Raw genomic sequence first — 9,043 nt, 5'->3', positions numbered from 1 at the left:
ATCCTCTCTCTCTGCTGCAGTTGTCTACTTGACCTGTGCCTTGGGGCAGGGGCCCTGCCTTTAATCTTTGTATCCTTAGCAGAGCATAGGTCCCTGAAGATAGCAAGTGCTCAAGAAATGTTGAATAAATATCCCCAATAACAGATGAAGAGACAAGTGGAGATAACAACAGTCAGTGATCCCTTAGCACAGAATCTGTGACTCTGGGACGTTTACCCACCCTCAGTCTACATAGATAGTTCTGTTTTCGTGATGAGACTTGATCATGGGTTTTTGTACACTCATCCCTCTGGGAGGGCAAGTCAGAGCCAAATTGCCTCCAAATCAAGCTACTATGAGCCACCTACTAGTTTTGGGGACAGCGGCCTCCACTGGATTTACCTGAGGTCCTTAAGAAGTTAACAATGCAAAAAGGTCAAGAAGTTTACCCTGAATGGTACCTGAGTCTGTGATGCATGAGCAAATGCTTTAGCAGCATTTTCCTTCTAGAAAGCCCTCCTCTTGAGGTTGGATAGGAGCAGGGAAGAAGATGTGGCCCCTGATTTTAGGAAATTCAGTCCAGTTGGGTGGTTCTGTGAGAAGAGGGAGAAGGGTTCTGGCAGAAGAAGTGGCAACTGAGGACTCTGCTCAAGAAAGGGCAGGTTTGATTGTTGAACCTATTAAGTTCACCCTTTGATTCTTACCTTTTTGATTTCTTCATGAACTAAAATCCAAAATCCAGCAGCCAGAACCATTAGAGGGAGCTGTGGTCAGAAGGAGTTATAGTCAGAGCTGTGACAATGGAAGGAAATCAGTGGGCTCTATTGATTTAATCATGACTTACTTGATGGGAGAGGGGAGCAATCTAAGGAATGAGTTGACCTCAAGAAACTGGAAAAGGCAGAGAGATGGATTTTCCCATAGAGCCTCAAGAAAGGAATACAGGCCTGCCTGCTCACTCATACTAGCTCAGTGAGACCTGTGTTATAGTTCTAACCTCCACAACTGTAGGATATTCAATGTGTGTTGTTTTTGACCACTAAATTTGTGGTAACTTGTAACAGCAGTTGGACCTCTTAGTTAAAACATAAACAAATGAAACCCTAAAAAAATCCAGCTGTCTCCAGATATTCTGAAGAAATTTTTTATCAAGATCCTTTCCTGCCTTACCTGTCTGGTCCCTACACAGAGGGGTATGCATATGTACTGGGAAGTGTTCGCTTTGCATTAGCAATTCCAAGTGGAATTGTTGGGGTAGGAACCAGGTGGGGCTTATGTTTTGGAGAATGTCTACAAGACATTAAGGTGATTTTGAAGCTAAGGCCTTCAACACCCTGCTCCCTGCCCGACCCTGTTCTGGGCCGCTGCCTGAGTCCGGTGGGGGACAGTTCTCTCTGTACACTGGTTTGAGAGGGATGTTGTGAGGGGGGAAAAAAGGCATCTTCATTTCTGTCTGTTGGAGGCTTCAAGTTTTGAATTTTAAATTTTTATCCAAAGTTAAGGATAAATTATGTTTTTCCTGTAACATCCAGATTCATTCATGGATTATTTTTTTTTTCACAAAATACTTATCAATATCTACTAACGTACCACAGACTCTGCCAGACCCTGGGAACAGAGTGATAAAATAATCAGCCCCTGCCAGCATTACATTACATTCGGTTATCTTTTCCCCACCAACATTTTCAATTATTCAGTTTAAGGAAATACTTAATATTAATGAGCCTTTCCACCTTTCAGGTCACACGATTCAGAATTCTTCACCAAGTTTACCTATAGACTCGGAACTTGGTTTGCTCTGAGATCCTTTGTGAGAAAATTGTATGGGTGTCAACTTATTGTCTGAACTGGGGCTAACCACTTAACCTTGAAAAGAATTTGTCTGTAAAATGGCAACAACAGCCCCCACATTGAAAGGCTATCGTCCACATTGAGTAAAATGAGGCTCAAAGGAGTGAAGCAACTTCTGAAGGTTACACAGCTAGTAACTCGTTGACCCAGGAGTATCATTTAGCAATCACTACAAAACTGAAATCACTCCAAAAGTCAGTGGTTAAAATAGGAAGCATTTATTACTGCTCAGAAGGCTACGGGTCAAGCACCAGGGAGACAGCTCATATCATCTTGGTTGACTCCCCCAACACGTGGGGGAGGTGGCTGGCTGTCCACTGGTGTGGCCTGTCCATTGCTGGGCAGCTGGGCTCCTCTCCATGTGGTCTCCCATCTTTCAGCAGGCGGGTGCAGGCTCACTCCTGTTGCAGAAGCCAGGAGGAGAAAAGGAGAGAGAGAGAAGAGGCAAAAAGCTCAGAACTGGTGCCACTGACCAAAGCCAGTCACAAGGCTGGGTGAGATTCAGGGATGGAATTGCTTGCAGTCACACGCCGCATTGCGTGTGAGTTCAGGGAAGCCATTAGCTGGGGCATCGATGCAATCAGCCTGCCTCAGCAGCGTTCACATGACTCCTGTTTGATTCACGCTCTTGTCTCCGTAGGACACCGTCTACAAACACTTACACACCCAGCGCTGGCCCCTCTCACATTCTTCCCCAATGTCTGTGCCCTGCTTTAGCCCCATTCTCTACTAGATGAACAAAACACCATCATTCCCAACTCTAACTTTGACCTATCAAAGAATTTTGGCTTTTGCATTCTTTTGGAAAATGAGTCTCTTATTTAAAAGTATTTTTTTTTAAAGATTTACTTATTAATTTATTTTTGGCTGCACTGGGTCTTCGTGGCTGCATGCAGGCTTTCTCTGGTTGCAGGGAGTGGGGGCTACTCTTCACTGCAGTGCACAGGCTTTTCATTGTGAGGGCTTCTCTTGTTGTGGAACATGGGCTCTAGGCACCCGGGCTTCAGTAATTTTGGCTTGTGGGCTCAGCAGTTACGGCTTCTGGGCTTAGTTGCCCCGTGGCATGTGGGATCTTCCCACAGCAGGGATCAAACCCATGTCCCCTGCATTGGCAGGTGGAGTCTTAACAACTTGACCACCAGGTAAGACCCTAAAAGTTTTTCTTTTTAAATTTATAAGCCTTATAAGAAGAAATGTCTAAAAGAGATTCCTTCCCATCTTAGGAATATATACTTCATATACTGCTTAATTATAACAAGGTTATTGGTCATGGTAAATATGTTAATTATGCCAGGAGAGTGAGAAAATTTAACCCGTGACAAGCAGTATTTAGCTTCATATAAGCAAACACCATTCTCTCCAACAAACATCAATAATATTATTTTCTATAGAAAATAATGTTAGTCTTCAGAAAATGTTACAGTCCTCCTCAAAAGGAAAATAAGCACATTTAAAAACCAACCACAAAACAAGTAAAGATAAATTTTACTTGAAAATTTATCCCACCTGGTTAATATTCTGTATTCTTCATAACTCTATGATAGCTGATTTGTACATATTCCTAATCCCTCTCCTTTTCCCTGGAAAAGAATGATCCTCAGGATATAACATTTTAAGAGCACTTGTATCAGATTTTGCCCTTCCAGCTTTCTTGCTAGAATATTGTTGTACCTAGTGACCCATGGGTTCCTTTGAAAATTTTAATGAAGGTTGAATAAAAGATTTGGGGGCTTACATCTGGTAGTATGCCACCTCATTAAGAATGTCCTTTTTTTCCTTGTCTGTCCAACACAAAGGACCATATCAGGACTCACATTGTGCTCCCTCCCATCATTTTAAGCCTTCTTCCTCTAAATTCCTTTGGCTTTTATACTGACAACATTGATTTTGGCACTTTAAACATGCATCATAAAGAAATTTTTAGTGATATCTCATATGTTTTGACTCATGACTTTTAAAAGAGAGGGAGTTTTCCCTGTATGCCTAGAGACTCAATATGTTCATAGAAGCAAAGACTTTTAGGGCTGGAAGACACCCTAAATGTTCACTGAGTGCAAATGCATCCACAGTGCTTGCATTCCCCTTTAAAACCTCCTGCTTTTGGTCATCCTCCAAGGATGGGGAACTCACTATCTCCCAAAGGAAATTATTTTGTTTTCAGATGACTCTGATGGTTGGAGAGCAAAAATATTACTCTCATGTTCCACTCCTCCTCTGCCACCATCCTCAAGTATAATTTCCATCCCATGGGTCCAGTTTTTTCCGTCAGGGAAATATACAACATTCTAACCACTTTTCCTCCTGACAGATTTCAAACATCTCCAAAGATCTCCAAATAACCGAGATGTCTTTTCCAGACTAAATATCCCCCAATTCACCTCTTTTTATATAACACAGCTTTGAGCTCCTCTGTTGAGTCTTTTCACAGCTCAATTACAAGCTAGTTTCTTGTGTTTTCCTTGAAACAGGCTCCTCAAAACTCCCCCTTCTCCCTCAATAGTCTGCCTCATAGCCTAGCGAGCTTCCCAGGTGGCGCTAGTGGTAAAGAATCCACCTGCCGATGCAGGAAACGTAAGATACACAGGTTGTTGGATCCCTGGTCGGGAAGATCCCCTGGAGGAAGAAATAGCAACCCACTCCAGTATTCTTGCCTGGGGAATCCCATGGACAGAGGAGCCTGGTGGGCTTCAGTCTATGGGGTTGCAAAGAACTGAACACAACTGTAATGACTTAGCACACACACAGGCACTTAGCCTAGCACCCTTTCTCTCGAAAATCTTCTCTCCCCAGCTCAGAAGGCACATTTTTGTCCCTTTCCCCTTTTCTTGTTATCTTCAAAGAGAAACAAAGAGCATTTTTTATACTAAAGTTTTTGCTTTCAAGCACTGTGGGGAAGATACATGAAATAAAAAAGTAAAAACTCTAAAAGTTACATAAAAAAAAAAAAGTCCTTAGATGTAAGTTTCCAGGTCTACCATTTTTTACTCCTTTTGAGAAAGTAAAAGGAAGACTGGTTCATTGTCAGCTCACTGCCTTATTTCTAGAAGTGGGACTCACCAACATTCCCTCTCCACTTACTGACCCTTCCCTAATTTCTGCAAGAAAGCACCTCTTTCCAGAACGTGATTCAGGCAAAGCAAGTGCTTCAATGGTTAAACATCTAGAAAGGCTCCCAGATTGCAAATAATCTCCACTAGATTTGTCCTACTTTTGGAGATCTATCTCCTTTTGGCATTTTGTCATTCTCCTTAGAGATCTTTTGTTGACTTCTGGGCATTTATTGATCAAATATTCTCACACACACACACACAAAATATATATATATATAGAACAAGAATGCAAAAAATATCAAGGCTAGAAATAGGGATCTGGGAGTCAGTCAATGGCATCCATTTGGTAATTGAAGCTCCAGCAATGGATAGGATCTCCTTTGGGGAATCTAAAGAAGGAAAGTGGGCTGGGAAACTTAAGGAACACCCATGTTTGTATCAAAGGAGGAGAAAAAGTCACAGTGAGATAAGTAGGGGAAAAAAGGGAAAGGATATAAATGACAAGAAACCAAAGAGAAGACAAGTTGAGGAAGGCAGGAGTGGTCCATGAGTCAAATGCTGCAGCGAGGTCAAACAGGAGAAGGCATGAAGTGTGCCCATTAGCTCACAAAAAATGCCACTCGTACCTTGGTGAGACAGAAACCAGACCATGATGGGAGATGAAAGTGGATACACATCCATGGCTGATTCATGTCAATGTGTGGCAAAAACCACTACAATATTGTAAAGTAATTAGCCTCCAACTAATAAAAATAAACGGAAAAAAAAAAAAGAAAGTGGATACACTCCAGTTTGTCTTTATTTGCCTTAGCATGTGTGACCCAAAACTGAACCTATATATTCCAAGTGTGGTCTGACAGGTGGTGGAAAGTGAGATCATGTCCACTTTGACCAATTCACTCTCTTTGGTAATGAAGCTTCAGCCCACATTCAGTTATTTTTGGCAGTCCCACTTACTGCAGCACTCCAATGACTCACAGGAAAGTAGTCTGTTTAAACCTTATGTCACTTCCATACATGGCAGAACTAATACATGACTTCCCATCTCGCGCTTGTGCAGCTGATTTTTAAAACTAAGTTCAGAACCTCATTCAGCTACAATTTACCTTATTAGTTTCAGTTCTTTGTTCCAACCTATAGGAATATTCTTTGTCCTAATTCTGTTATCCTACCTATTAACTATACTCCTGGCTTTACAGTATCCATAAATTTGATTTACACTGGTGTTTCCAACCAAGTCATCAATAATGTCAAGTCCCAAGCATTCAGGCAAGGGTTGGGTGGAAACTTGAAGATATGGCTGGGTCTGAAGCCAATAACAAGTGTTTAATGCTGACACTCGCAGGTCTGAAGCCAGCAGAGTCGGTGAGTATGGTATTAAAGGTTGTTCAAGGCAGGAAAGACAATGGATAAGTAATGGGGCAGAAACCAGGAACTTAGCCAAACCACAACCTAGATGAGCAGATTCAGTATAAAGGACAGATCTAGAAGCTAGAGAAATTAAAAGAATATCCAAAGTTAACAACAGGCTCAAGAGGGAAAGTGACTAATTTTTGGACTTCCAGGTGGGTTTTATTTCTTCTTTTCCACATGCAAGGGTGTGTGTCCTTTAAAATTAAGGGCTTTTGATAAATAAAAATCTGGTACAAGACAGGTCTTCTGGCTCTTTCCTAAGTAGTTTTTCTTAAAAGCCATTTTTTTTTGGACTGGCCAAGTAACCAGCTATGACGAATTCTCCTAACTCTACTGCATCTACTCCATATTTCTCTTCCTGTTCCCAAGGAGGTGAGATTTTATAAGGAATGTTAATAGGGAGCAAGAATAGTTAAGCAAAGGGGAAGAAGGGGGAACATAGAAAATGACTTTTCACTGGGGTTCCTATGTTGTATTTATTTTCTGTCCTGGAATTTCATCAAAGATTAGCATCAATATTATTTTTAACATATATTAGCATAGCTAAAATGAAAACAAGACTGAATGCTGGGGAGGATGAGGCTAGAACTCTCATACATTGCTGGTGGGAATGCAAAACAGGATGTTCATTTTAGAAAACAGATGGGCAGTTTCTTGTAAAGTTAAACACATCCTTACTATGCATGCATGCTAAGTGGCTTCAGTTGTGTCTGACTCTGTGCAACCCTATGGACTGTAATTGGCCAGGCTCTTCTGTTCATGGGATTCTCCAGGCAAGAAAACTGGAGTGGGTTGCCATGCCCTTCTCCAGGGGATCTTTCTGACCCAGGGATGGAAGCCATGTCTCATGTCTCCTACAGTGACAGGTGAGTTCTTTACCACTAGCACCACCTAGGAAGCCCATCCTTACCACGTGACCCAGTAATTCTATTCCTAGGTATTTACTGAAGCAAAGTTAAAATTTTGTTCCCACAAAAACCTTTATGCCAATGTCTACAGTTGCTGTATTAACAATTGTCAAAAACTGCCAAACAACCCAAATTTCTTCAGGTGGTGAATAGATAAACAAACTGGTACATCCATATGATAAACTACTACTCAACAATTAAAAGGCATGCCCTTCTGACATATACAATAACATGGATGAATCTCAAAATGATTAGGCAGGGTGAAAAAGGAAATAGTGTATGATTCCTTTTATATTACAATCTAGGAAAAGAAAAACTATAGGGATAAAAATAAATCATTGGTTACCTACAGGCAGGGGCAGTAGGATAAACTGACTATGAAGAGGCACGTAAGGGGATTTTGGAGGGTGATGAAACCATTCTGCATCTTGATTATGGTGCTTGCTCCATGTATGGTGATGACTTTATGCATTTATCAACAATCGTAAAACTATACACAGAAAAGGGAAGATTTTAGTCATATGTAAATTGTTGTTATTTAGCTTCTAAGTCGCGTTTGACTCTTTTCAACCCCATGGACTATATATATAGCCTGCCAAGTTCCTCTGTCCATAGGATTTCCAAGGCAAGAATACTAGAGTGGGTAGCCATTTTCTTCTACAGGGGATCTTCCTGACCCAGGGATCGAACCCGCATCTCCTGCAATGCAGGCAGATTCTTTACCACAGAGCCAGCTGAGAAGCTCCATATGTAAATTATACCTCAATAAACATGACTAAAAAAATATATTCCCTTAAGTAGCCCAAATTTTCAACAGCAATGATTAATTATATCATGAAATGTTTATACAATAAAGTATTACACAGTTGTTTTAGACTTTGTTAGACTTTTTCTCTGCCCAGTAGCTTATGAAGAATCTTTACAGGGACTTCCCTGGTGGTACAGTGGATAAGAATCTGCCTGTCAATGCAGGTAACACGGGTTCCATTGCTGGTCTGGGAAGACTTCATGCGCCGCAGGGCAACTAAGCCCATGTGCCACAGCTACCGAAACCCGAACACTCTAGAGCGTGTGCTCGACAACCAGAGAAGTTACAGCAGTGAGAAGCCCATGCACCACAGTGAAGAGTATCCCCCTGCTCACCACAACTAGAGAAAGCCCACATGTAGCAAGAAAGACACAGCACAGCCGAAAGTAAATAATAATAAATTGTTTAGATAAGAGCCTTTACATAGGGGCAAAATTTTTCTGTTCCTAAGTTAGAGGTCACCGACTTGTTTTTCCACATTCCCTTGCAGCTAGGGCATGGATGTCTGTCGTATGTTCCTCTTGTGTGTCAGATTCACTCTTAAAAAAATTCCAATTCAAAATCGTGGTAAGAAGAAAGAGAGGCCTACAAAGTAATCCATTCTGCTGAGGGTGGTGGGTTGTGGCAGAGAGAGATGTCCAGAAGGGCAGTGAGCAGCAGCATTCCACCCCCAAAGTCAGAGGTGCAGTTAAGTTCCTGAAGCATCCTGGGGCTTTAATTTGAGCCGTATATTCCTCAGGCCTGGCTCTTGTGCCCTCCAAGAGATTAACACCTTTACATTAATTTAAATTTTAAGTTAATTAATTTAATTAGCCATTCGTGTTGTTGTTTGCAACCAGGAACCCAGAGTGGATAGAACAGTCATTAAAAATTATGTTTATAACCAGAGCCTACCAACATGAGCTAAGACTACATCATGGATATGGTGGCTTATATCATCATGGAAAAATGGGACTTGTGCCTGGCAATGACTTCCACACCAGGAGCCCATGTAGGAGGTGAGTGCCGTCATTCCTGGCAAGAAGCTCTACAAC

General features: G+C 41.6%; 1 long non-coding RNA gene across 1 annotated transcript in view; it reads right to left on the bottom strand.

Moving 5' to 3' along the window:
* Nucleotides 1–2,025: 2,025 nt before the first annotated feature.
* Nucleotides 2,026–9,043, bottom strand: part of LOC122708135 — a 29,682-nt gene continuing 22,664 nt past the window's right edge. The window contains exon 2 of the long non-coding RNA XR_006345014.1: nucleotides 2,026–2,231. This is a non-coding gene — a long non-coding RNA (uncharacterized LOC122708135). The remainder of the gene's footprint in view (nucleotides 2,232–9,043) is intronic.

This window comes from Cervus elaphus, chromosome 14, assembly GCF_910594005.1.
Source record: "Cervus elaphus chromosome 14, mCerEla1.1, whole genome shotgun sequence".
Taxonomy (NCBI): Eukaryota; Metazoa; Chordata; class Mammalia; order Artiodactyla; family Cervidae; genus Cervus; species Cervus elaphus.
This window is presented reverse-complemented; position numbering and strand designations above follow the sequence as displayed.